Source organism: Lutra lutra, chromosome 9, assembly GCF_902655055.1.
Source record: "Lutra lutra chromosome 9, mLutLut1.2, whole genome shotgun sequence".
NCBI classification, from domain to species: Eukaryota; Metazoa; Chordata; class Mammalia; order Carnivora; family Mustelidae; genus Lutra; species Lutra lutra.
Genome location: NC_062286.1, coordinates 109,191,769 through 109,217,945, shown reverse-complemented (window position 1 = coordinate 109,217,945; position 26,177 = coordinate 109,191,769). Strand labels below are relative to the sequence as shown.

General features: G+C 42.0%; 1 protein-coding gene across 8 annotated transcripts in view; it reads left to right on the top strand.

The window, feature by feature from the left end:
- The window catches only part of PLCB4 (phospholipase C beta 4), a 426,130-nt gene that overhangs the window by 104,679 nt on the left and 295,274 nt on the right, over positions 1-26,177 (top strand). Inside the window, exon 1 of one of the 8 annotated variants that reach the window (XM_047745400.1) lies at positions 4,964-5,073. The exons of the other annotated variants lie outside the window; for them this stretch is intronic. The gene's annotated coding sequence lies outside the window, so the exon portion shown is untranslated. Of the gene's footprint in view, positions 1-4,963; positions 5,074-26,177 lie in introns of those variants that run through there. 8 annotated transcript variants of the gene reach the window in all.

Here is a 26,177-nt window from a genome sequence, read left to right as displayed (position 1 = left end):
AATACACTAAAGGGAATTGGAAAGGATGCCATTTGCCCTGGAAACACAGCCTTCATTCGTGTTCACTGGTTTTATAGAATTACAGTAACATCGTTCTGTCTTGCCGAGTCTCCTTATCTGGCCTTGTCAAACCTGTAAACTGTATTTATCAACTAATTAAGAAAAGCCCAAATGGAAGCCTTGTCTTGTTCTCATTAAACATTTTTGTGTTCTTCCTTTACACACAGTTCTAAAAATGCTGTTTTTAAAAAATTCCCATGCCTTTCTGGTGGTGTGCTGGTCAACACTGAACCACCTGGCTGGGGGGATTGGTGGGAGAAGGTAGCTTGGTTTGTGCAGTCTGCGGACTGGGCTTCCTGGGGTGGAGGTGCCTCCACCTAAATGGACCCAGGAGGAGAGGCCCAAGGTTGTATCTTGCTGGCAGTGTAGCCTGGCTCAGCACATCACTGATTTTTGGCACCAAGAGATTAGAAAGGGAAGAGGTGGTTAGCGGGAGGCCACGTAGAGGCAGAAAAATGGAAGAATGGAGAAAGTTAATTAGAAACTGGGAGCAAGTTGGGAGGTGGGGGGTTTCTGGCAAAGGACGTGGAGTGAAAGGTTCTCTTTTCTTCCCTGGGACTGTGGAGACAAAACCCTTTACAGAAAAGTGGGGAAAAAATCTTCAATGAAAGTAGGAAAGGACTGACCACCAAATGTTAAGGCTCTCTGAAGCATGTCTGCCAAATTTGGTGATCTTTGGAGCAAATTCAAAGAAAGTCCAGGCATAGCTCTCCTAGAGCCCCAGCTGGCAGAGGCTCTGTGAGGCCAAGGCAGAAAGCTCGTCCTCGTCCTCGGAACGAGAGGTTGAAAGCACAGGTGGGTTTCTTGGAGAAGCCCTGCTTGTTCGACTTTGACGTTTTCTTTGTGTCTTAGGTTAGGCATTACCTTCCGTATTACCTTGTTTTCTTTCTGTAATTTAGGTGTATAAAATTGTCTTTTCCTTTTTTATGGTAATTATTGCAATTCTGAGGAATAACATAAAATCTTATGTTCATTCACTTACTAACTTTATACAGTACCGACTTTTAGGTATGAAAACTAAAACAAAACAAAACTAAACTAAACAAAACACTCTTCCTCTCCTCTTTCCATCCAATCTCTTGATTATATTACTTGTTGTTTTTATATTAGAATTTACAGTTTTCTTTTTATATAGTTGCTATACCTGTATTGATTTATTTTCCAACTTTACTGAGATCTAAGGGACGCATAACTTTCTGTAAGTTTGAAGTGTACACACTTACATTCAAAGCATACACCTTTTTCTCTCCTCTTGAACGTTTTTGTTAGTACACTGGTTAGTTGAATGTAAAAGGGGAAAGTGGAAAGGCTGAAGGTGTTGGGGGAGGTTATTGAAACTAGAAGATCACGATCTTCTCACCCACTTCACATATGTATTTACAGTTTGTTTAGTGGCTGTATTTGCTTAGTAGGGCTGTACTTATTTTCCAGCTTTATTGAGTCATAATTGACGTATACCATTGTGTAAGTTGAAGGTCCTTGTGATGATCTATGTAAGTATCTATTGTAGAATGACTACCACGATAACTGCAGTTAACACCTTCATCACCTCGCATAGTTATTATTATTTGTGTGTGTTTGTGCACGCGCATGTGCACGTGCAGTGAGATTTAAAAGATTTTCATTCCATTCTGTATACCCTGATTGCTTAGCTTCTGTTTCGTATTTAAGTGACATTGCAAAAAAAAAAAAAAACAAAACAGCAAAAGATCCTGTCAAACCATGAAGTTTAACAACAAGAGATAGAATTCAGATCACCGGGCGCCTGGGTGGCTCAGTGGGTTAAGCCGCTGCCTTCGGCTCAGGTCATGATCTCAGGGTCCTGGGATCGAGTCCCTCAGCAGGGAGCCTGCTTCCCTTCCTCTCTCTCTGCCTGCCTCTCTGCCTACTTGTGATCTCTGTCTGTCAAATAAATAAATAAAATCTTAAAAAAAAAAAAAAGAATCCAGATCACCTGGTTATTAGAAACCATAATTTAGATGGGATAAACTCCTCATTCATTAGAAAACTGTATTTTGAATATGAATCATCTGAAAGTGATTACAGGCAAATGTACACTAAAACTCCAAAGTGGTTGTAATTAATATGAAAGATAGAGGGAGTTTTTACTTGTAATTTTATGCCTTCTGTGGTCTGAACTTTTTGTCTGCATTACGTTCGCAATCCTTAGGACATCCCAGCCTATATCCATGTAGTATAATGAGACACAGATGGTGTTTTTCATGGTAAACAACATTTACTGTTTAGCTCCTGTTTTTTTGTTACAGTAGATAGTGGCTGAAGGAACATCTTGAGATACTGTAACAGTATCTGTATCTTGGATGTACCCAGAGCTTTGTAGTTCCTATTTTTCTCTTGAGCCTCACACAGCCTTGTGACAATTATTATTTTACAAGTGATTTTATTGCTTATTTTTCAAATGAAGAAAATAAGGTTCAGGGAAATCAAGCTGTTTGCTCAACATCCTCCCATCCTATGTCTCTTTAATCATTTTTTAAGTAAAATAATTTTTTTCAACATGTAGTGGTCTCTTCAATAGAGTGTTATGATTTTGTTCAGTAGGATCTATATGAATTAAGGCAATCATATTAAGTATCTTCTTTCTGGAAGGATTGGAGGAGTGTAACTCATTTTAGGAAGTTTTGTCTTAAAATGACACGGAAGGATCGCTTGTGTGGAGTGGTTAGCTATGGAGTAGCTGGGGTGATTGGACAAGTTGATGTAATTATCTCAGTGGAGCAGCTGCGAACCACTGGTCTATTCTGGTTCTATCCTGGAAACTTAAACTACACGAACAGAGTGCTAGGCTATGGGTATGTGTGGGGATTACAGAACTCTAGGATTTGAGCTAAATGGAAGAGTTTGAGGTGGGAGTCAGGTGCTGATTATGCTGAATTATGCTGAAGGCGCATAATTCAGTATTTCTTCCTCTTGAGTCTGTGTGCAAAAGGGGTTGAAATATGCACTTTTGGCATTGCATTTGGGTGGTGTTTGTAATGGTTACTCCAGGCTTGGTGTCCGTGTTTTGGCTGGGGTGCGCTCTCTAAGATACGTTGGCTGAATATGAATCTTCGAGGTCTGACACTGAACTTTTGAGGGCAAATGGGTGTCCACGGTGCACCTGCATGACCACTCACATGACGGCAGAGGTCCAAAGCAAAATGTCCAGCCTCTTGAGGAGAGACTCTGTCCTCTGCCTCCTTTTTTCCTGGCATAATTCGAAGAATATAGGTGTCTCTTACATACACGTATAGGACACCTTCCTTCCACATGCTTTCATTAGGAAGGCAGGCTTAGCCTTATGATACTGGGTTGGTAGAAATGGATCCCATTGTAATTTTGGAGCTATAGTGCAAGTTGAGCTAGGTGGGAAGCTGAATGATTGAATAGCTTTTGCAAGTGCTTTGGAAACTGATCACCATGTCAGGTTTGTTGCTTAAAAACTGGGAAGTCGGGGTGCCTGGGTGGCTCAGCGGGTTAAAGCCTCTGCCTTTGGCTCAGGTCATGATCTCCGGGTCCTGGGATGGAGCCCCACGTCAGGCTTTCTGCTCAGCAGGGAGCCTGCTTCCCCCTCTCTCTCTGCCTGCCTCTCTGCCTACTTGTGCACGCTATCTCTGTCAAATAAATAAGTAAGTCTTTAGGAAAAAAAAAAAAACAACCCTGTCAAGTGGATTCTAGTTATTAGCATTTCCCCAATCTCTCACAAGATACAGTTCTCTCTGAATGACATTCAGAGGGTTTCGTGATTAAATAAGTTTGGGGAAACAAGGCACAAAATTTAATAGATTGACTCTGAACCTATTAAAAACTCAGAGAAATCCTGCAGCATAGGATTCTGGTGATGATCGTATAGGTTGACCATCCTAAAACTTAACCTGGGAACCTTGTCGTGTGAAACATTGTATGTTCTTTGGCACATTTTGGCAAAAGCTTGTCTTTTTTGTTTTGTTTTGTTTTGTTGTTAATTGCCATCCATGGATGGTTAAATCTTGTATATGTAAGTATTACACATACAAGTAAGTGTTAGCGTCTTAATTTGATGTAGAATTAAAATCTTTTTAATCTATTTAGAGACAAAAGTCTATGTCACTATTTGTGCAAGGGAGATAATATCCAGATCTCACTTTAGATATATTTTTTTAAGACTTTATTTATTTGAGAGAGTGAGAGTGCACAAGCCAGGGGAAGGGCAGAGGAGCAGCCTTGCCACTGAACAAGGAGCCTGATGCGAGACTCGATCCCAGGACTCTGGAATCATGACTGGAGCGGAAGGCAGAGGCTTAACCGACTGAGCCCCTCAGGTGCCTTCACTTTAGATATTCTTACTGATTTTTTTCTTTATATCAGCATTACTAGTAACTTGAAAGTCCAAAAAGTTTTATTTCCTTTCTTGAGCCCTCAAAGGATGATAAAGGAGGTTAAATAGGTAAAAGGGGCAACCAGATAGGGAAGTGGAAACATCAGGAGCGTTTAAGTTACTACATCTCCGGAATTGCGGACCTTCAGTTTTGCTTTCCTTTACGTTTATACCTTGAATTTTTTTTAAGGAAGACCTCAGGTGTACGTTCCCAATTTTACTCTTTCTGTTGATAACCCCCAACCTCTGATCTGGTGGGACACGCTGTGTGCAGGACCTCTTACTCATTCCTGGGCAGTTAGTCGGCAAGATGCCTGTAAAAAGCATTTGGTTGTATTTATTGTTCTGCTTAGAATGGTGAAAAGAGTCTTTGCTGGCCGGCTCTGTCTGGATATTTTGTTGTGGCTGTGGGCACTGTTGGCCCAACCTCTCACTTTGTAGCCAAGGGGTGGGGCTCTGCCTCAAGGACCAGTCTTGGTACGTTCTGGGCTGCGTGAGCTTGCTCATCCCATCTCTTGCCCCCTCCTCCCCTTCTGGAAAGAGTGAGCTTATCCAAGAATTGTGGTTGTCCCTGCAATTCTCAGCCTGCATCAGGCATGCTCTCAAGAGCCTGCTTCTGACTGGGTGAAGTTTAAATCCTCCTCACTCCTTTTCAGGTAAGAGAACATACTTTCAGCTTTATGAGTAGCAGTTGAGATTTACAAAGGAGAGTAGTTTAGGTAACTGTGCTTTTTTAATGGCTTGGAGAAGGGCTATCACAATTTTCTTTGTGTGGTTGCTGAAGGGGTAGTGGTAGAAAAGAAAATACTTCAGCCTCTAAATTTTTTTAACCACTCGAACTTTTTTTATGAAGATTGTTTTATTCATTTTTTTAAAAAAGATTTTATTTATTTACTTAACAGAGAGAGAGAAATCACAAGAAGGCAGAGAGGGAGGCAGAGAGAGAGAGGGGGAAGCAGGCTTATTGCTGAGCAGAGAGCCTGACGTGGGGCTCTATCCCAGGACCCTGAGATCATGACCCAAGCCGAAGGCAGAGGCTTTAACCCATTGAGCCACCCAGGTGCCCCTCAAATAGATTTTTTAATAGGGCATTTATCAGTATTTATCAGTATGATTTTATGGGCTGGTAGGATGTGTGTGTTTGTGTGTGTGTGTGTGTGTGTGTGTGTGAATTAGCACTTTGTAAATCTATTTTAAAAATGACCTATGTGGGGGCAAGGGGCATATGAGAAATCTGTACCTTTCATCTAATTTTGTTATGAATCTAAAACTAAAACTAGTAAAAATTTAACCAGTCTCTTGAATATTTTCCGTGAATACCTCCCTATGATACAATACAGCACAAAGTGTTAAACATTTTTTCCATCATGCATAAATTGTTGCAAAACCAATTCATTTTAATTTCTTGTAATTAGGAATTAAAGTATGGGACCTGTTTATGTTGTTCTGGTTGCCACTTTTTTGGTTCACCTGTATTAAGATAGGCAAAATGATTTTTTAAGTCTTAAAAAAGCATGAAAATATACTTTGTACTTATTGAAAGTGTACTTATTCATGGTCTTGGACACTGTGTAAAAATCCTTCCTGAGATAATGGAATGGAAATTAATAACAGGATTTGGTATGTGCGTTTGGGGATGGTCTCTTTTAAAAACTGAATACATGTCATTACCTGTATTCATAGACAAAAAAGTGATGCTAAGGTATGAAACTTGAGGTTAGCATAGAAAAACTGGCTTCAGATAGCTTTAGAAAAAGATTTCATGTTTATGTACTTTATTTTGTCAGGAATTTTAGTATCTTTAAAGACCTGTCATTATAAAAAAAGGTTAAAACTTTTAGCTTTGTGTGAACCATGACTAGCCACAGACAGTTGAGCATAAAACAGTCTGTATTATGATTGAAGTGAACAAAATATCACTAAAATAGACTTATTTTAGACAGATGTATACCTGAATAAAATGTGACATTCCATGGCTATTTTTAAGGGGATTGAACTTTCATAGCTGTCCCACGGTTGAACTAGGACAGTGGCCGAGAGCTCTTTTTCTCCGTTTCCTGTTGGAGAAAACATTTTCTACGCTTCTTATATTAGGCAGCAATTGCATGCAAAGTGATCCACTCTCCAAAGGCACCCAGGATATTCCTAGACCTATTGAGGAAGAGGAGACTTTCCCAGATGTTCAAAACCAGCTCAACTGTCTTTGATTTGGAGAGACTCTGAGGGAGGGAGGGGCAGCCTCCGGCTTGGGGCAGGGGGGACGATTCTCCTGCACAGGTGGAAGCTAGGACTGAAGTGGCCACGAAGGTAGTAGCAGTGGGCAGGGAGGGGATGGTGTTTATGGGAGACAGGGATCCAGGGCTTCCTACTGCTCACCTGTTGGCCTGTGACTGTCCTCTGTGTCTGAAGTTAAAGCCGCTCCAGAGACAAGTTCAGTTACTGAGGCTTGGTCTGTAGGTGTGTAAGATCTTTCCCTGCTCCTCACACTTTAATGTGAACATGAATCCTCTGTGACTGGGTTAAATGATAAATGCTGATGCAGTACGTGCACCTTGTCAAATAGATGCTCAGGTGGTTATTTTTTGTTTTTAATTTTTTTAAAGATCTTATTTATTTATTTATTTGCGAGAGAGAGAGTGAAAGAGAGCATGAGAGGGGAGAAGCAGCTCCCCGTGGAGCTGGGAGCCTGACAGGGACTTGATCCAGGGACTCCGGGATCTTGACCAGAGCTGAGGGCAGTCGGTCAACCAACTGAGCCACCCAGGTGCCCCATTAGGTGGTTATTTCTTAATTAATGGACACTCTCAATATCAGGCGGTGAATTTGCAAAGAAAATAACTGAGGATGTGATTGGGGTGCATTGATGAGCTGGAGACACGGGCCCCTTCTGAGATGATGTAACTGATGTGTGACCTGCTGTTTGCTCTGGAAGGAACGGGGGAGAGGGGCATCATAACCTCTGATGAGCTGCCATAGCCCCCCTTGCCCGGGACTTGTTGCCAGCAGCCTGGCCCTTGCCTGTTCAGTGCAAATCTCTTTTTTTTTTTTTTTTTAAAGATTTTATTTATTTATTTGACAGAGAGAAATCACAAGTAGGCAGAGAGGCAGGCAGAGAGAGAGGAGGAAGCAGGCTCCCTGCTGAGCAGAAAGCCGATGTGGGGCTTGAACCCAGGACCTGGGATCATGACCTGAGCCGAAGGCAGCAGCTTAACCCACTGAGCCACCCAGGCGCCCCAGTCTGCTTTGCCACTGCCACCAAGCCTCATCTGCTCCTTTGGCAGCTGTCCCCTCCCACTCGTCCCGAGGCTTTTATTGCATTGGACTGGACTCCTGTTTGCACCAGAGTCTTTCGACAGCATCTCCTGCCCAACTTCAGCTCACTCATTTTTATTTTTTATTTTTTTGAAGATTTTTTTGTTGTTTTTCGGTTTTGGTTTTTTGTAATCCCCACACCCATTGGGGTGGTGAACTGACCACCCTGTGATCACGAGTTGCACGTTCCCCCCGACTGAGCCAGCCCCGTGCCCTTCACTGATTTTAAATATAGAAACTCTCTGTGGGGAGCTACTTTTCTCTCTTTGACTTAACACACCACTTCCCATGTAATCAGCCAGTTTCAGGCAGGTATGTGTACGTGTTGATTTATTTGAGATAGGGAGCATGAGTGGGGTGGGGGAAGCAGAGGGAGAGGGATAGGCAGACGCCTGAGTACAGAGTCTGAGGCGGGACTTGATCCTGTGACTCTGAGATCAGGCAGGACTCAAGCCAAGTCAGATGGTTAATTGACTGAGCCACCCAGGTGCTTTGTGTGTGTGTGTGTGTGTGTTTAAAAACACCTTCTGTGTCTCAGCTTCGAAGTTTCAACTTAAATATTCTTACTGTGTCCTAGATACCATGAAGTTCTTGAAGAAAGTAGATAGTGGGGTGGCAACATGCTACTTTGCATTCTTCAGTGATTCATTTCCATCATATTTTCTTCTGTGTTTTTAAGGAAAATTTCACACATTTGGTAATTTGTTTTACAATGTACAACTGTATGTATCACCACCTAGATTCCACCTTTAATACTTTACATCCTTCCATATCCATCCACCTTTCCTTTTCCTATCTTTTGATGCATTTAAAAATAAACTACAGGCATCCGTTTGCATATTTCAACATGCTTATTTTAGCTAGAGTTTAATACTGAGTTTTTTATATGAAATTTATATATGATGAACCATACACATTCTTAATTATGTGTAAATTAGGCTTTGACAAATGGATACACCTGTGTAAATCAATCCCTAGCAAGATATAGAACATTACCATCACCCGAGAAAGCTCCCTCATGGCCCTTTCTCAGCTTTTATGTGCTTTTGTGAATCTTTGCCTGCAAAAGAACTCATCACAAATGAGTGATTTCTTCAGACTACATGTCAATCAATTTTATTTCATACAGATTAATCTACTTTGAAATATAGATTGGACAACAAACACTTTCTAGCAAGTTAACACTTTGTTTGGATTAACTCCCGGCGTTCTTATTTTTGACAAACATTGAAGTTTTAACTGTAACTTAGAATATCTGGTTTCTGGTGCAGATTCCTTGCCAATGGCTTGGTGGATTCTTCTGACCTTTTACAAGATGGTTGGTAAGGTCAAAAACATGGAGACGTGGAGATCTGGAGGTTAACCCTATTCTAAGGTTCTTTGGGTCAATACCGCTGGCTTCTCTGGCCAGCAATTTACTGTGAAGATTTTACTTGAAAACCTCTTCCTCTCCTGATTTCGCCTGATACAGATGTTGGTTCACATGTTTTGTTAAATCTAGATGCATTCTTATTTTAAATAAGAGTATAGTTGACACAATGTTACAGTAGTTTCAGGTGTACAATATAATGATTCAACTTCTCTCTTCAATGAGTTATGCCCTCAACAAGTGTAGCTACCATCTGTCACCATAGAACACCATTACGGAATCACTGGCTCTACTCCCTGTGCTGTGCCTCTCATCCCCATGATTTAATCCTTCCATAACTGGAAGCTTGTATCTGAAGCAGAAAGCTCTGTTCCTAGGATCACCTACATTCCTGACATTTCACTTCTGTGTGTGGCCATTTGTGTTCGCCTTACTCTCAATACTTCACGAAGGGTGGGACTGATTTGGATCCCCCTTGGGTGGCAGGAGTGGGGTTGGGGGGAGGTACACAGAGCCGGGTAAAACCTCCACTATCTAGACAATAGTGTGCCGGAAACGCCAGGTTCTCAGAATGACCTGTAACCAGAAAGCAAACAATGCTCCACGATGTCTTTGGTCACAAAGAGGCAGTGTTTTTGTTGTTGTTGTTGTTTTAAGATTTTATTTATTTGACAGACAGAGATCACAAGTAGGCAGAGAGGCAGGCAGAGAGAGAGGAGGAAGCAGGCTCCCCGCGGAGCAGAGAGCCCAATGTGGGACTCGATTCCAGGACCCTGAGATCATGACCTGAGCCAAAGGCAGAGGCTTAACCCACTGAGCCACCCAGGCGCCCCACAAAGAGGCAGTGTTTTAACATCTAGCAGGAAAGTAGTGTAGCTGAAAGGGTTTGGTCAAAACCAGTGAGTTCATAAAGTTGTTCAGGGGCTATAAAGTACTCAAATTGAGTTTTTTCAGAGTGCCTTAAAACTCCCAGTTCTTATTCTTTTCATTCACCTTAGTCACTTTAACACCCTTGAACACGTGATTTATGTTCTGAAAGACCACGTAGCTCCTTCAACTGTTACTTACATTTAGGCATGTCTTGCTTTTTCAGCAAATTCTGAGCTATAAGCAGTAGTTTTATTCAGCTGGTTTCAGCAATAAAAACCCAGAATATAACTCAGAGTAATAGATATTAACTTTTCTTAAATAGTCTTGCCCCTAAATACTTGGTAGACATTTATAGTGATTTTTAAAGGTATATCATTTAATAGTTTGTTTTCTTGCTGGCAAAGGTATGCAAGAAAATATCCCAGCAGTTTTTAAAAGTACAGTGTGTGACCCTTAGAACCAAATTGAACAAATTCTCAACAGTTATCTGTTCAAAAATGTAAACCAGAGTCTGGCTGTTTATCATTAGAGAGAATGTATAAAGTTAGCTACCTGTAGGCCAGAAGAAACAATCCCTTCATGTGTATTTTTTTTTTAACTCCCTTTGTTTTCTAAGCTATTTAATTTATTACTTCTGAGATGAATGGACAGGAGTAATTTTTGCAACCACTTGCTGAAGTCAGTTCTGATAAAATAACTCAGAACCACGTTTTAAGAAAAAAAAAATTCAGGTTATAAATCTTAGCGGCTTTCTACTGGGTTACAATAGTATGAGACTTCTGTTTAGATATTTTATGATGTAATTGGGGGCACGAGAGGCTTGTGTGTATATGTGGATATCATCTGCATTTATTTATACACATGTATAACAAAATAGAGAATTGTGGGAGATGGTGGGGGATATTCCTCCTTCTAATAATACCAAGCCCCCATGGAATGGAAAGAAATCTCCATTGTCTTTTCTCCAATCATGCAGAGCTCTTGTCTTGACTATATGTTCATCCTAGAACAGAAGACAGCCATTTGTGCAAATTGTTAGTGTATTTTCAGCTTCAATTAAAAATTGAAGATTTTAGGATGGGAGAGAAGTCCCCAAACCCACTCTGTTGAGTGGGTTAGCTTACCCTTTTTCTATATGCATTTACTTCCTCTTTCACAGTCAGCACAAAGCTTTTCTCCCTTCCATCAAACGTCTGCCTGTCCCTCCTTTTCTTGAGTACCTCTCTTACTGACTTACAGACCTTCTTGGCATCATTCTTCAGGGCACATAAAGACTATTAATTACTCTCTATTTTATATATTAGCCTTGCCTTCCCCGTGACATTATAAATTCCTCTGTGTAAGAGCCCGCTTACATTTCTTTTACACTTTCTACCTTTTCTTATTTTATGTTTTCTACCTTTTCTTGTTGTAGTGCTTTGGAGACCCTTCACTCAATAAACACTGTTGGCTGACCATCTGAATATTAAGAGAGGCCATTTGTCTCTATGAATGTGATTAGCCTCATTCTTCTTCTACCAACTTAGAATTAATAGAAGGATGACTTTGAGGCAAGATACTTTGGCACATTTTTTTCTTTTTATCTTCATTTATAACTTATTACCATGGAGCTGGAGATATTTCAGTTATAGTCCAAAGAGTACCCCTTTAAAAACTCCTTTCATCTGTAAAGAACAAGTTTTTTTGAAATTATTTTTTAGAATGATTTCTTAGAGTAGGTAGTCGGCACTGATTATCTAGAATGTAAGAAAAACCTAAACTCTGAAGTTCAGCTTCTGAATGACTTGTCCGCAGAAAAATGGACCACACTTTGCATTGTGTTTTCTGGTCAGAAATTGGGGCGCCTGGGTGGCTCAGTTGGTTCAGCATCTGCCTTTGGCTCAGGCCATGATCTCAGGGTCCTGGGATCAAGTCCCACATCGGGTTCCCTGCTCAGCTGGGAGTCCGCTTGTCCCTCTGCTCCTCTCCCCTTTTGTTCTCTCTCTCTCTTTGTCTTTCTCTCAAGTAAATAAAATCATTAAAAAGAAGAAGAAGAAAGAAATAGCGGGGTTTTGGGACTCCTGGGTGGCTACCTCATTTGGTTAATCGTCTGACTCTTGATTTCAGCTCCGGTCATGGTCTCAGGGTCATGTGACTGAGCCCTGCATCAAGCCCCATGCTCAACTTCACGTGGAGCCTGCTTAAGACTCACCCTCTCTCTCTGTCCCTGCCTTCGAACTCCGTGCACGAGCTCTCTAGAGGGGTTCCATTAATAGCTGAGCTCTTTGCTTGGGCAAAGTTTGATGTGGTCAGCTCTGGAGCGGAGCTCTGAGCTGGAAAAGATGGTTGCAGTGGTTTATCCATCCTTCGTCTAGCTGTGTCACATGATTGGATATATCCAATACCCACCCACCCACCCCCCCCCGCAAAAAAAAAAAAAAAAGGTCAAGGTCATACTTTGTCCTGCACAGTGTTACTAGTTGCTAATTTCATGTGGACAGATTTTTCTACATGTCCTAACAAATGGGGGAACCTGGCAAAACTGGGAGTTGGAATTGTGTTCTCTTTGTTAGAGGAGGCATGTGCTCTCCCGTTCAACCCAGCCTCCCTGAGATTTTTGTATTAGTTTTTTGTTGCTGCTGTAATAGATTGACATGCATTATTGGCTTACAACACAAATGTCTCAGAGTTGTGGAGATCAAAAGTCTAAGATAGGTCTGCAGGGCTGTGCTGTTTCTTGAGACTGGAGGTTGGGGAGTGGATCTGTTCATTACCTAATCTAGCTTCTGGAGGCAGCTCACATTCCTTAGCTCATGATTAGGTCACTCTGACCTCTGCTTGCATTGTCCTGTCTCCTTCTTTGATCCTACCACTTGCAAGTTTTACCATTTATAAGAACCCTTTTTGGCGTGCCTGGGTGGCTCAGTTGGTTAAGCATCTGCTTTCAGCTCAGGTCGTGATCCTGGGGTCCTGGGATTGAGCCCTGCATTGGGCTCTTTGCTTAGTGGGGAGTCTCTCTTCTCCCTTTTCCTCTGCCCCTTCCCCTGTTCATTCTCTCTTGCTCTCTCTCAAATAAATAAACAAAATCTTTTAATATAGTGAGTGCCGTGAAGTGTGTAAGTCTGACAAGTCACAGACCCGTACCCCTGGGGCAAATAATACATTATATGTCAATAAAAATAATTAATAAAAAAATAAATTAAAAAAACCACCTATCTAAAACGAAACAAAAACAAAAACACAACCCTTTTGATGACATTGGGTCCATCCATCTCAAGCTCCTTAACTTAATCTTGTCTCCACAGTCCTTATTGCCACGTAAGTAAGCTATGCACGGGTTCTAGGAATTAGGATGTGGATATCTTTGGTGGGGTATCTCATTCTGCCTATCAGACCTGAGGTCTGCCTCCTCCCCCGAGTGACACAGCTGACCTCTTCAGACTGTCACCGCCAAAGTGATGAACCATTTCAGTCAGTTTCCATTAACCTGGAGTTGGATATTTATCTGACAGATAAGATGGAAGTATTTGCAAAATTGATCCTTTCCCCCTTTCTTCACAAATCATGGTTACTGGTCTATCTTCTGTATATTTCTATTGGTATATTTTCTAAATGTTCAGTCATTTAAAAATACCACTTCCTTCTCTCTTGGCTTGACTTTTCTTCTGTGTTTATTTTTCCCGACATTGTATTTCAACTGCTTTTTACACTGTGGTTTTCTTCTAACGTATAGAAGAAACCGTTTCTCCCCTCCCTGGTCCCTTGACTATGAATCTCTCAAACGCTAGTCTTTTCTCCCAGAACTTCTGGTTCTGTTGTGATTTGTGTTTTTCCTTGTTTCTCCACCTTTTCCTGGAGTTTCTTCTTTTCACTCTCTGGTTCCTTCCTAACAATTCTTGTATCTTTGTCTTTTTCCTCTGACAGTAGAAAACGATGTATATTTTGAACGTGCGACATTGCCATTTATCAGCAAAACCTAGTATAATATCCGCTTTTACTGATAAGAGAGTGGCAAAATTAATGTCAGAAATAAGCCGCTTAGTAACTTAAGAATTGAGGAAAAACTCATCCATATACAAAGGTATCTGGAGCAGAAATAATTTGTCCCATGTTTTCCAAGAATTTTGATATTTTCCTTTTTGACCTTTCTTACTGTTGTTAGTGCTGATAGTGCAGCTAGTGAAATGAATTAATCAGACCTCATTCTACTGAATTCATGGATAAGGCTGTTCTAGAATTTTACAAAGACACTGGTGCAGAAGACCAGAGCATATAGCAGTGGTTTTCAAAGTGTGGTTCCCAGGCCACACTAAGTGGTTCCTAGAATCACCTAGGAACTTGTTGGAATGAAAATTACCAGGCTCTACTCCAGACCTACTGGATGAGAAGCTTCTTGGGTTGGGGCCCAGAAGTCTATGTTCTAACAAGTTCTCCAAAAGATTCTGATACAAAATCAAGTTGAAGATCTCCTAGTATATTGTCAGCCTAGGGGGCAGGGGAGGAGGATGAACTCTTCTTGGTATTTTTTCTAGATAATTTTATTCACTAATCCCAGTCACCAGGGATATCACTTCCAATTAACTATGTTCATCGGAAATATTTACAATTCCGGTAGACTGTCCAAAGTCCCTTTATTTCACCTTAGGTAGTAATCTACGCATTGGCATCCAGAAGAAGTAGCTCTTACTTGGAGAGTCTATCCACAGGGGTTAAAGCTTAAGTTGTACCAAAGTAAACACAAATCTCATTTTTGGAGCCCACCAATTTGTTCATTTTAGGCCCACTTCCCATCTTCTAAAAGTATGGCAGTTTCCATACGTGTCAATGTTTCAACTCTCTGGAACCTTTTTAAAAAGATTTTATTTATTATTTATTTGACAGACAGAAATCACAAGTAGGCAGAGAGGCAGGCAGAGAGAGAAGAAGGGAAGCAGGCTCGCAGCCAAGCAGAGAGCCCAATGCGGGGCTCTATACCAGGACCCTGAGATCATGACCTGAGCCGAAGGCAGAGGCTTTAACCCACTGAGCCAACCACGCACCCCAACTCTCTGGAACCTTTAAAATGAAACACCATGTTACTCCATGTAAGAGAAAAAAAATTCTCTATCTGTCCCTACAAAGTCATTGAAAGTAAATTTTATACCTACCACATATGGCTGTGTCCATGGCATGTCAGGTCATCCATAACATGGTCTCCAAATTTGGTGAAAAATCCATGGGACCACTTAATTTTATTGAACTCTAATTTACATGCAATAACATGCATCCATGATTCGTGTCTGCTATGCATTTCAATGAGTCTTGTCAGATGGGTACACCAGTGTAACCATTACCCCAGTCATTATATGGAACCTACTGGTACCCCAAAAAAGTGCGTTCAAGCCCTTTTGCAGTCGCTCCCTCCTACCTCCTTGGCTCCAGGCAATCACTAGTCTGCTTTCTGTCACTATAGATTCTTTTTGCTTTTTCTAGGATTTCCTACAAAAGGAATCCTATTCTTTTCATCTAGCATTTTTTTTTTAATTTTTAGCATAATGTTTTTGAGATTCTGACATGTGTACAAGTAGTTTTCGTTTTTTTTTTTTTTAATTGCTGGGTATTAACTGTATGGATGTATCCTAGTTTATTCACCTGTTGATGGAGATAGGTATTTTTCTAGTTTCAGGCTATTAAAGTTGCTGTGAACATTCATGTACAGTTATTTGTGTGGACTTGTTTCTTTTTCGGGTAAATATCTAAGAATGGAATGTCCAGTTCTATGCATGTTCAGCTGCATGAAAAACTGGCTTCCCAAATGGTTGGGATCCTATTTTTCATCTCGGCAATGCCTGAGAGTTTCCCCTGGTCCACTTTCACATGCTGTGATCTCAGACAAATAGAAACGTAATTTTGTGTTACTGTCAACTGTATATTTTTACATTTCACACACCTATATAAGTCTGTGTATGTGCACACATAGAAATATAGGTATGTTTCAGATGAACATCAATGTTGCTAGTAAATATTTTATATACAATATAAAATTCTAACCTATAAGCTTATAAACACAAACCCTTAAACTACCTATAAGTGGTTGATTTCTGTTTTTCCTTAGTATTTATTTGCTTCTATCATTCGCTGGCTATTACTACTGACTGTTAAGTGGCAATCTTTAGAAAAATAATTGCAACCCTAACCCAAGAAGATGATCATTTTTTTCCCTCTGACTTGGGAAAAGGTAACTGTCTCAGGAGGTTGGTGTTAGCTTACTTTGGGGTAGCAGAGCCCTCCAGGACCGCATGATGCAAGGTGCAGGGACCTATGAGATAAACAGTGGACACGGGGGGTGCAGATGAGGGAAAGTGAGGAAGAATGATCTTACAAGGAACAGAAGAATTGACTGGAAGCGAGGAAAGAGATTTTCAAGGAGGGGTGGTCAGGACCCAGGGATCGAGTGGGGATGGGACCAATGGATGTGGCCACCATGGAGACATGGAAACCAGATTTAGAGATATATCACCATAAGACCAAGCAGAATGTGAGGAATAACAGAAGTAAAAGCAGCATGCTGTCAGGGAAGAGAGTGACTCACTCTGTAGCTGAGATGGGGAGGGGAAAATTGAGGAAAGGTTCCGGAAGAGCCTTTAGTAGTGGAACAGAACAATAAAATAATAAAAAGAATTCCATCTGTATATAGGAAATGCTGGAGTTGTCGAATAGTGTTCCTAGAGCACCAGAATAAAATTTGTGGTTGTTTGGACAGAATTTTATCTGATAGGTATGATGACTAGTTAAGCTGCGGCTACTAATTTATGTCCCATTGAGAGCAGAGTCCCTGGGACTGGCCTGAGCCAGGGGCAAGGTGCTGGGATAAATTTCAGTGACTCATCTCTGTGTCTAAAATAGCAGCAGACGAGGGGGCAAAGTGTAGTAGAGGAAGGAAGCCTTTTTGACACATGTTCCTCTCGAAAGCAAACTTAGAACCAGTCTACGTCATGGAATTGCTCAAGCGGGTGTAGGATAAAGGTGGGCGATGGAACATGAGCCTGCATCCAATCAGGAAAGGGGCTGTGTTCTATGCAGAGACATTTCGATTTTTCCTATAGGTCAGCCATTGTCCGAGCGACTTTAGGCATACCATTGGCCATAAATGAAGATATTCCAGTAGGGTACATTGAAGGATTCAGAGACTTAAGGGAATAGCTATCCGGTTTTCAGCTTTATACGTCTTCTTTCCTAAAATTAATCCATCAGAGAATGCGTTTGCTTTCCTTTCTCCCTTTTTACTGAAGGGCGGCATTCCTCTCATCTTCTCAGAATTTTAGTGTGGTACATTGTCTTGTGATCTGAAATATCCCAAGGGCTAAGCCTGAGGACACTTTTCTTTTTTTTTTTTAATTTTTTTTTTAATTTTTTCAGCATAACGAGGACACTTTTCTTATGACAGAATCAAAGACCTATTGGATCATCCATTGATGGGTAATTAAAAATAAATTTGATGATGGATCACAGTCTTTGGCTTGAAGCTCCAAAGGAGCTCAGGGATATAAGTGCTGTTAAACTCCTACATTCCTCTGCTTATTTAGGCTAATTTGTGTACAGAAATATGAAAAGTTGGAATAAGACTGATGCCAAACCTTTGTTATTTTAGCATTAAGTAATATTCATGAATGCGTGGGTTAACTTTTTTAAAGCTCTGTGTATCAAGAGGTACATTTCAAATAGGTTTGTTCTTAGTATTTTGGTCAATTATTAAATATATTTATGTGTGTTCTTTTTTCAGTTGTTTACTGGTAAATGTAGTATAATTCAGAAGAAATTATTTCATCCTTAGGGGCTACATTCAAAGTAAACAGAAAGCTCTAATTGATATGCCTATTTTTGATGTGTGTATGATAGTTTAGTCAATAAAATACTTGGAATCATAAAGATCTGTTCATTAGGATAAAACCTGCAGGAGAAGTAAAATGGAAATGTGAAAAGGGAACAATAAAACATGAATGGTAAAGAAGAGTTTTTTTTTTAAAGATTTATTTATTTATTGGAGAAAGAGAGCGCGTGCACGAGTGACAGCAAGCACACAGAGGGAGAAGCAGACTCCCTGCTGAGCAGGGAGCCCAATGTGGGGCTCAATCCCAGGACCCCAGGACCATAACCTGAACCAAAGTCAGACATCTACCTAACTGACTAAGTCACCCACACACCCCAAGAAGAGCTTATTTTTAAGTGGGAAATCATGAGTATCAATTCATTATTAGATTTAGATTCTTATGGCTTTGAGCGATATAATAGCTGTTTTACTTAAAATATCAACACTGACAGCATGCCAGAAATTACATCGTTAACAAGTCTTTTGAAAGTAGGATGAAAAAAATTAAGATATTAACTTAAAATTGATTTTTGATTACAGTTATTTCTAGATTGTTCTAGAGGGACAGAAATAGAGACTTTTGAGAACTAACATAATGGTGGGTAATGGGACCTCCCAGAAACCTTTTGAAGAAGGGAACACTTTACAGGATTGATGGCTTTGAAGAGAAGGTGTTTTGCATCCAAGTGGAAGATGGGGAGGGTGCAGTGTGAACATTGGAAGTAATGCGAGACTAGGAGCGAGTAAAACCATGAATAGAATCTCACAGTCATTTTAATAAGTAATGTACCATTCAGGGTGTTTCTAACAGCAAGTAAGAGGGAACTTAAAGGTGGCTTAAATAACAAAATAACTGTGTCCCCCAACAAGAAATTGCAAGGTAAAATGACCCATGTGTTGATGAACTCCATGAATTAAGGTCTGTATGTTACATTCTTGTCAGATGGCAAAGGGCTAGCAGGCTACCATGACTAGTTTAGACCAATCAAGACTTATCCCTTGAACGTGGGGCTGGAGCACACCTTGCCTGAAGCACATGGCCCTAGAAAGACAGTGTTGATAAAACTGGAAAAAAAAATGAGCCTGTGGCAGAAGGAAAAGAGGTAAAGAATTCAGGGAGGCCCCGGTCCTGGGCACAGAAGAGTGTAGAGAGCAGGCCCCATTACATGACATAGTTAGGATTTGGAGTCTGTGAGATTTAGCCACTAACTGGATGTGGAGTATAAACAAGTGGGGTTAACTGAGGCATGTCTCCCCAGTTTCTGACCCAGTCATCAGATAGACTGTGGGGGCATTTCATGATGTAAGAGTCGGTGAGGGCAGATGTGGTACTTAGAATAATGCCCCCCACCAAAATGTCTAAGTCTTAATTTCTAGAATTTGTGAATTTTACGTTATGTGGCAGAAAGGGTGTTGTGGTTGTGATTAAGGTTAAGGACCTTGAGATGGCTACATTAGCCTGGGTAATCAGGGGGTCACAATCTAATCACCAGTCCTTAAAAGTGGAGAACCTTTTCTGTTGTCTGAGGGGTGGTTAGTAGGAGGGAGAGGGAGAGAACTGGAACATCAGAAGACCTGGCAGGAGAAATTCAAAATATGAAAGGAACTTGGGACTTAGTGTTGCAGGCTTCCAAGATGTAGGAAGGAAGGGAGCCAGGAGCCAAAGAATGTGCCTAGTCTCTAGGAGCTGGGTAGAGCGAGGAAATCAGTTTTTCCCCTGGACCCTGGGGAAAGGAGCACAGCCCTGTGGGCACTTTGATTTTAGCTCCACGAGACTCGTGTGACACTTCTGACCTATTAAAACTTTAAGATAATGAATTTGTGTTTTAAACCACTAGGGCTGTGGGTTTTATTATGGGAACAAATAGGAAAGGAATACAGCTGGTTTGCCCAGGTTTTTCTTGAGGAATGCATATTTCTTCACGAGATACTGAATTAGAGGTGCCAAACGTTAGCCGTCTAGGGTCGTGGGCATTCTGACCTCTTTGAGTACATGCTTGCTTTAGCAAATGAGAGAATGTAGTTAGGAAGGAGCACTTTATTTGAAGCTTACTTGTTTTCAGTTTTCTATACGTAATGGTCCTCATCCTCAAAATTAGGGTTTGGAATAGTGGACCTCAGGTGCCCTTCAGCTCGAAAATTCTGAAGTTATTTGGCTTCCATAAAATAGAATCTATAACTACTCAGGACAGTCTCCTGTTGGGTGAGAATGAGACAAATGGAAACACATGTAGGAATTGCTGGTGAACACAAGAACATGGCATTTGCTGTAAAATATGAGCACAGGCTTCCAATGCCTTGTTTGGAAGTGCAGCATTCCTAAGTGCTAGACATCAGTCAACATGTGCCCTGGGATTTTTGTGCTGAGATCACTCATTTCGCATCAAGGTCAGTGAAATAGAAGGTTCTGAATAGAAGCATGTGTTGTCCAAACTAGCTTGGGGGCCAGATACCTAATAAAAATAAATATCTTGTATTCTGGCCTCCCTGTGGATTATTCCATAACCTAATCTGGGGAGGTGTTGAAAGCATTCCTGTCATGAGCCCTGGGGCTCCTTTGTTTGGAGATTATAAATCTCACCGGGAGAATCTGCTGCCTGATGGAGAATGGTTGCCTTACAAAGCTGGTGCTACCGTCTGGATTGTGCAAGTGGGTAATTTGCTAGGTGTAGGCTAGGCTGTCTCTAGAGGATAGGGATCTTCAGGAGAGCAAAAGGGGAGAATGCATGCCAAAGTCAGTCTTTGAGGGCCACCTCTTGTCCTATCCCAGTTTTGCATGAGTACTGATCCAACCGAAAATCCCCTTCTGCACAGGAGAAAAAGTATAAATGTCTAAAACCACTGCTGTCTTGAACAGAGATGGGCCCTCTTGCTAAGCTGAGGGGTGGACTGCATTCATCGGTGTCATGTGGGATATACTTCAGTGTTGTCTACGGCCCTGGCTGAAGATCACCGTCATATCTGTTCTCACCCCTTCAGGGACTCCCCACTTGCACACTCTGCAGGAAAAAAAAATAAGTCCTTGTTAGCCCCAACTAACAGTTATCTCATTGACAGGGAGTTTGAAATGTGATTCCATTTGGATCATCTTTTGCTCCTTCTACCCTAGAAAACTTTAACAATTATTTAAGCACTTGAGTCCTCATTGAACAAATGCCCTTGAACTTGCTGTCCAGACCTGGGCTTTGCCTCATGCTGTGGTGAGACTTGAGATGGTTAAGTCCACCGTGAACGAGCCCTGTAAGCTGCAGAACCCACGTGTTGTGTCCGATTGGGTTGCTGGGGAACGTGCTTTGGAAATTATGACCTTGACCAAACTTGGAATAGCTGATCGAAATGTAGTCACGGGAGATGATGCACTCCATGTCTGCAGAGAGACTGCCAGTGTCCTGGGACAGCTGGTGAGGGGACTCAGTGATCAGCATTGTCTGCTCTTGCCGTATCGATCGCCGTTCAAGGCGTATCTCAGAATAAGTCTCTATAACGTACAACAATCACCAAGTGTTTCCTTGAGGACTGTTGGGTAAGGCATTTTTTCCCTGCACTTTCTGGATCTCTCTTTTGGTCCTTTCTGGCTGTTCTGACAAGATACTGGAGTCTGGGTGGCTTCAACAACACACATTTATTTCTCACAGTTCTGGAGGCGGGAAGTCTAAGACTCAGGTGCAGGCAGATTCCATGTCTGTTAATGCTCCTTCTCCTGGTTTGCAGGGAGACCTCTTCTGTCCATGTCTTTATATGGCCTTTCTTGGTGCATGCATGTGGAGAGGAACAGATCTCCTGTCTCTTCTTCTTCACGAGGTCATTAATCCCACTAAGAGGCTCTATCCTTGAGACCTAATCTAACCCTAATTGTCTCCCAAAAGTCCCACCTCCAGGTACCATCAGCTTGGGGATTAGAACTTCAGCATATGAATTTTAGGAAACACAAACCTCCAGTCCATAAAAGCCTCACTAGGACAAGAAAATGAGACAAATTGTTCTGTAGACTTTTTTTTTTTTTTTTTTTTTTTTTTTTTTTTTAAGCATAACATAGTATCCCAAGAAGATAGCCATTCTTTGGGGTTGTTTTGTTTTTGTTGCTATAGGAAGAAGATGAGTATTGGTAATAGTGGGATTAGGGGATTACTTTCAGATCTTGGACTCACATCCTTGAAGTGATTTTGAGGAGAAGAGTAGAATAAGTAACTGATTTTCAGAACAGCCGTGAAAATGTGGGGCTGGTGTAGAAGGGGGTGTCTGTTTTGTTGTCCTTTTTCCATGGCATCTCATAGCCCAACCCAGGATAATTGTTCAACAAGTACTTTTAAATGAATTGATCATTAGTGGGAATGGTTTACAGCAATAACTAAATTGTCGAAGAGCTATTTTTTTTTTTTAATCTTCTTGTTGCTGCTGAAGATTTTATTTGAGAGAGAGAGTGTGTTTGTACACGTGGCGGGGAGAGAGAGAGATAGGGAAAGAGCTCAAGCCAGGCGGAGAGGCCTAGGGAGAAGCAGACTCCCCGCTGAGCAGGGAGTCCAATTTGGGGCTCCATCCCAGGACCCTGGGATCGTGACCTGAGCCAAAGGCAGACGCTTAACTGAGCCACCCAGGCACCCCTGTTTCTTGTCTTTAACTGCCATTCAGCTTTGGGCACCATGCTTGGAACCCACTTCATGCCAGTAATGGGTTAAAGGTTTTTTTCTCACCCTCATGATACCAATCACTTGGGACTCTTTAGAGCTGGCTGGGCGGCAAGCTACATTAGGCCAGGCAGAGGTACTTAAGGGAGCCTTGTCTTTTTCCTTTTTTGTCCAAAAGTGAAGGCTGATGGGCATTTACCCAGTCATCCATGAGTATGACCCCAGATTGTGCCTCTGCACCCCGTGGGTTATAGCAGAAGGTGCACTTATGGTTATTTATTGAGTCCCTACTTGGGCAGTTTACTGGCCTGACTAAAAACCAGTGACAGGAAGCTTCTGGTAGAGGGTGAGATTAAGAGACAATGGAGCCTCCCTGTCATAGCATGGAGAGGCCCCTGGGCCTGGGATCTTCAGTTTTCAGTGCAGGACCAGCTGGTCACCTAGGGCTGAAATCCCTGTTCCTCTGCAGCGGGGCCGTGAGGGGCCTGACCTGTGTAGCTCATCTGTCTCACCTGAGTCCTGTCTGTGTTCTGAGGCATCATCGGGGGGAACGGTTTGGGGGTATATGTGAAGGGAAAGTAAAATACCACTCCCGTGGAATCACATTTAATTGCTCACCTCAAGTTGTATTTATAAGGAAGAATATGTTTACTGGGACCTGAAGCTTTCATTCAGTGGGGATGTCAGAGCCCAACATGTCTTCAGGAGGCCAGGGAGTCAAAGTGCTCTCCTCACAGCAAAGCCAGGGAGAATTTGTGTGTGTCAGTTAAACTGCGGAGAGAATAAGGTTCATGGGGCTTCTGGGTGGCTCAGTTGTTAAGTGTCTGCCTTCGGCTCAGGTCTTGGTCCCGGGGTCCTGGGTTTGAGCCCTGCATTGGGCTCCCTGCTCGGCAGGAAGTCTGCTTCTCCCTCTTCTACTCTCCCTGCTTGGCTCCCTCTCTCATGGTCTCTCTTTCTTTCAAATAAATGAATGAAGTCTTAAAAAGAGAGAGAGAGAGAGAACAAGGTTTAAAACCCCTCTTGCCCCTGGAGGATATTGTCCAAACACAGGTGGTCTCTACTTTACGATCCAAGTGCGTCTTCCAGCCCAGTAGGGCTGGGGACTCCCCCATCCCATGAAAATATGCTCTTGTTTGTGCCTCAAGATGCCCCTAAGTATAACAGGGTGACCGCAGATTGGCTTACTTAGCCCATCTCTGATGATGCAACGGCAGGAAGAATTTTCCTTGTCTGCGTTTCTCTCCTTCAGTTAGTGTTGTGGGGGGTAAAGTTAGGAAGGGACTGGTGGGGCTCATCCCAAAGATAAGGGGGCAGCCCCGAAACGAGGTCAGACAGGTCACGAGAACTGTGTGATAAACCCGGGGAAACATACTCTGTCCTGTGACCACAGGTAAAGGAGAAGAAAGATGTGGCGGATTTTCACAGTTAAGCTCTGGAGCAGCATCAGAAGGGACCATCGAACTGGAGATACTTATTTAGATAAGAATGCAGGTCTAATCTATATTTTGAAGCTTTTCTTGTCTGTGATTGCAATCAAAGAGTGATGAATACTGTTTGAAGTGGGCTTTTTTTATGGTTTTGGGAACTATTGTATGCAGATACTTAAAGTTGAACGCAAATCAAATTAGGGAAAATGGAATCTCACTTTCTTGTTCCTGGGTGCTTTGGAGACACATCTTTATTTGGAACTGGACATTCTGACAGATCGCTCGTGAGTCTTAGGCTGAGCTGCATGATATTGATGTTTTTGTTGGTCAAAATGATGGATTTCATATGGTTCATAATTTCATATGGTTCATCCTAATATATTTATACCATCTTGGTCTTTTATCTAGACACAAGTAGATTAATCTATAAAGCTATTAACTCTGTAGCGAATATATTAATAAACTGAAGAATATACTTCAGCAAGAACTACCCTCCCTGCTCTGTCATTTTTGCAAATTCGGATTTTCTTTTCCTGGGTTTCCTTTGAAGGAGGCAAAATGAATTTCAAATCTCTAAAGTATCTGGAATGTACTAGAAGATGAGCACTTTCAAAGAAGGGATGAAATTGGAGGTAGAAGGCGTCCTGTTCGATGCAATGACTGTTAGAGTCCTAGCACCACTGCTGTGATTTTGAGGGCAATCCTTGGTCAAAAATGGCCATGATGCTGATATTATGGCAATAGGTAGGGATCAACATGCTTTATCTTCTCTCTGGACTTTATTTCAACTCCATTTTTCCTATTTGAGTACCTTGACTTATTTGGCTCACAATGAGATCAAGGCAGGTTTTTTGTGAAATGTTTTCTTCACCGTAGAAAGCACTTCCTTTGAAGCTCCCGGTGAAACACACCCATGTGGTGGATACCACGTCCTGATATCCTTGAATGTGCTCTGTTTTGTTTTTGTTTTTGTTTTAAGATTTTATTTATTTATTTGACAGAGAGAGAGAGAGAGAGAGAGAGATCACAAGTAGCCAGAGAGGCAGGCAGAGAGAGAGGGGGAAGCACGCTTCCTGCTGAGCAGAGAGCCTAATGCGGGACTTGATCCTAGGACCCTGAGATCATGACCTGAGCTAAAGGCAGAGGCTTAACCCACTGAGCCACCCAGGCGCCCCGAATGTGCTCTGTTTGGGAAACCACCCATAGTTGTAGTTCTGGAAATAATTCAGATCAATAACACGACTAGGACTGTGGGTTTTCTGTTGTTTTGAAACTCAGATTAGCTGAGAAAGCATTAAAAGGTCATAATCCAGTATCCTGCCCCCCGCCCCAAAATTTTTTTATGATTAGGAAATATTTTTAATGCAATTAGTTGACTTTTTAATTAACATATAATGTATTATTTGTTTACTTTAAAGAAATGAAACTTTGCCACTCTGGACTGAATTATGGTCTGTAAGGTACTTCTGTGAATGGTTACATACACATGACACATAACGTCATGTGCCTGCCCTTATTAGCCGAACTAGTACCTTGGCAGCCACATGTGTTAATTCATGTAATGCCTTCTCTATGACAGACTGCTCTGATGTTTCTGTTGGAACAAAATCACAGGTAAGTGCAACTTGCAGACCATAAATTGCTTTGACCACATACTCCTGGACTGGAATCTTCTATGTAATAAATAGCAGGTGCTAAATGGAAACCTGGTGTTTGAATGAGAACCTGTTCTAGAGCTCGTTGGGGTGTTTCTGCTGAAATTTAACAAGGGTGTGTTGCACAGTTCCGTCCCTAGAATCGTCCTTGATGCCTTCCTTTCCATCATCCACACACGGTCTCTTGGTGAATCCCGGCTGAATCCCCAAGCCTTCCCAGTCCACCCGCCTTCTCTTTCACCTCTTCCACTCTGCCACCGTGGTGTAGGCCTTGCCCTCCTTCACCTGGATGACTGGTCTCTTTTCCCCAAGGCTTGCTTTCCGCACCCCCTCTCCCATTAAGCTCTTCTCCCCTCTGTAGCCAGAGTGACTAAGCAGAAGTCCGACCCAGTCCCTCCCTTCCTAGGTCTTCCTCTCTCTCCCAGTACAAGTCGGGATCTTGACCGTGGCCTCCTGGGCCTGCGTGATCTGACCTCTTGTTACCTCCGTCACCTCTTTCCAAGCTCCCTTGGCTCAGCCACACTGGCACTGTGTTCCTTGTGCACACAGTTCTGTTGCCCTCCGAGGGTCTTTGCCTCGGCTGCTTCCGCTGTCATGAGTCCGTTTCCTTCCCCCCTCATCTCACTGGCTGATTCCCTCACCTCCTTCAAGTCTGCGTACCTTCTACTTAACAC